The sequence below is a fragment of the Triticum urartu genome, chromosome 6 (assembly GCF_003073215.2).
Source record: "Triticum urartu cultivar G1812 chromosome 6, Tu2.1, whole genome shotgun sequence".
NCBI classification, from domain to species: domain Eukaryota; kingdom Viridiplantae; phylum Streptophyta; class Magnoliopsida; order Poales; family Poaceae; genus Triticum; species Triticum urartu.
The window spans coordinates 526,584,437-526,587,256 of record NC_053027.1 but is presented as its reverse complement, the minus strand read 5'-3'; the positions used below and the strand labels follow the sequence as shown (position 1 = coordinate 526,587,256).

Below are 2,820 nucleotides of genomic sequence, written 5' to 3'. Positions count from 1 at the left end.
TACACGCCTCGTTCCAATGAGCGGTTTACATATTTCATCGCAAACAGTACCGAAAAAGGGCATGCAATTTTTTCTGCTAACATTCAGGTAGTTTTGCTAGCAGTGCAGTTCTTTTAGCCTCTGGGGGAGGTTTGGAAGTTTATGGAAACTAGATGATGCCCCGCGCGTTGCTGCGGAAATTTGTTGTGGATTTTCAAAGTAACATCAACATCTCAAAGAAGAAAATAATTTCAGTCAATAATTGATAGATTTCTCGTACATACAATGACTAAAATTTATTGCTGGTATGTATTGGAGGATAAAGCCTGCTATTTGTAGCATGAACCATATGCTGTATGATAGCATGTACCATATTCTTACTCAATATATTTGTTGTGGGCCTTCTTGAGTTACTACAACCTGAATATATGGTATCCCATTCTTTTCATACTCCACGATATATCCCATAGATGATAATGGATGGTGACCAGACAGTTGGTTAGCGATGTGTTGAGGCTTGGACACCTGTTTGAAAGTTATAAACGTCGGGTCTTTTGTGCCCTTCATCTTTGCAATTGCATCCTTGTATTTCTTTTGAGCTTCTCTTCTTGAAACGGCGGTAGAACATGGCGGATTATTTTTTCCATAATTAGGCGGCGTTCTTGAGAAGATGGAGCACATTGTTAGTCAGCGTAAGCAGTGGAATGAAAATATATAGCAAACTAATTTCAGTAGGAGTACCTGTTGCTTCGGTCGTCCATTTGTACTGGCTGCCAACTCGTGGTTGAGAAGACAAGGGGTAAGCTGAAAATGCAACTGGATGATGTTATATAGATGTGTGTGTTGCAGTAGTAAGTTGTTTTGCTGATTACCATGTGAGGATAAATAAAATGCACTCTTGCTGCTTACCAAACGAAGCTAAATAAAATGCAGTCTTACTTTGCTGGTAGCTCCTACAAACTAAACATATGATGTACATCCATGATTTTCTATACGACTGAGAGGAACAGTTTAATAAATACACAAAAAAAGAATATGGTGATACTGCCAGAATAAATTAAGAAATATGTTCAATCAGTAGTACTAAAAATACACAATCTCCTTTGCTGCTTCATGTATGTGATGATGCCAGAATAATTAAGATGTTCAAACAAATGGTAGTACTGAAAATACATAATCTCGTTTGCTAAGTCAAGTCTGTTTTTCAGTAGACTAAGCTAATGACAGAATAGGAAGTATGAGAAGTTTTAATACACCAGACAAACAAAATTAAGGGGACTGATTCCATTGATTAATTATTTTCTTTTCCCATGCTAGCGAACATGGCATCAGGCACCGAACACATCTTTCTGCTTTAATACTGCTATTGTCACATTTCATTGTTACACTGATAAAGGTGAGTGTATATGTCTGCGAAAGGTAAAAAAAGATCTATGAGCCATGCGAGTTAAGCCTAGTTACCCCCCTGCAAAATCTATGGTTGTATCTCTTTTCCCTACTTTACACATCTTTAAATTTTTTATCAATTCACTTATCTAACATTTTCAGTAAACTATATACCACATGGATAATTCATATTGTTAGAGACAAAGCTTGAATCAAGGAGACATGTAGACATGTCAAGTGTGTATTGTTTCCAAGATGTATATACAGTCTTTCAGGCTAGTAGAACATTCACATGTCTATTTCTTGTATGTAGTTATATCTGATGGTATGTCAATAGGAATATCAATTCCTTTTTGTCTTCCAAATTCCTCTTTGTCTCCCAAATTATGGTTCACAAAGTTCCTAATGTTCGCCCGACATGAAAACAAACTGCTAGTCTACAGCTTGAATGAGCCGCATCTTTAATTTGTTCTCAGCTGTGTAACTTGGCTCAACAAAGAGATTACTGATCTCTCTCTATATATATAGCACTTGAATTGCATGTGAGACAAATATTATATAGAAAAACTTTAAATCCATAGATATAGGAGGAAACCAATGTTTTAAATAGCGGGCTATGACATTTAGCAGCGACCCTAAAAAACAGCTACAGCTGGGCTATAGCGGAGCTATAGCAGCAAATTGTACATGAAATTATTTAGCGGCAACACCCTCAAACAGCTATAGCAGAGCTATAGCGGGCCTATAGCCGGCTATTTAAAACTATGGAGGAAACCAATGACAACTTATCATAGAAACAATGAAACATACAGGGAAAATCAACTGACATGGTGGTATATCAAAAAATGGAAAAATTATGAGTAAAATTTTGTTCTGTTTCAGACTTTCAGTACAACAGCCAGATCGCATCAACCTTTGCTTTGGCCATTTAAGAGCGTCCCATGAACTTTGCATCAGCCAAGACATGGAATTTCAAGATACGAATAGCACAGCCAAAGCAAGAAAATTACATGATGCGGTCCTAGGATTTAGAACCAGACCTCTAGCAAGCGGGGCGGAATCAGCGGACGCCTCGAGGAGAAGACTGTGATGAGAACCCGGGCAGGCGAGTGACGGGAAGGGATCAACTCCAGTGCTTAAAAGGGAGAGCCACTAGGTCGATTACCCTTCATGAGGAGGGAGTCATAAATCCATCAGTTTCTTCTTTTCACATGAATCCATCCGTTTCCGTCGATTGAGTGGTGCGAGGCCGTTTCATGTGCGCCATAAAAGCGGCTGTGGGAAGATGAACGAATTTGATGGAGTTAATGCCGTGTTGGGTGCAGGGCCGGGTCCATAGTTGTACAAACTGTGCGGCCCGCACAGGGCCCATAGAATTTGGGGGCCCAAAATTTTTATAGGCCTATGTATTTATTTTCCCTGGCATGGGCATTGGGCCCTCGGCGTCAAGCCTCG

General features: G+C 39.4%; 1 long non-coding RNA gene across 1 annotated transcript; it reads right to left on the bottom strand.

The window, feature by feature from the left end:
• Positions 1 to 257: 257 nt before the first annotated feature.
• Positions 258 to 2,589, bottom strand: LOC125512659. The gene is made up of 3 exons (XR_007285471.1): positions 2,406 to 2,589; positions 721 to 783; positions 258 to 640 (listed from the first exon to the last, which is right to left on the bottom strand). It is a non-coding gene; the product is annotated as an uncharacterized LOC125512659 (long non-coding RNA).
• Positions 2,590 to 2,820: the final 231 nt, after the last annotated feature.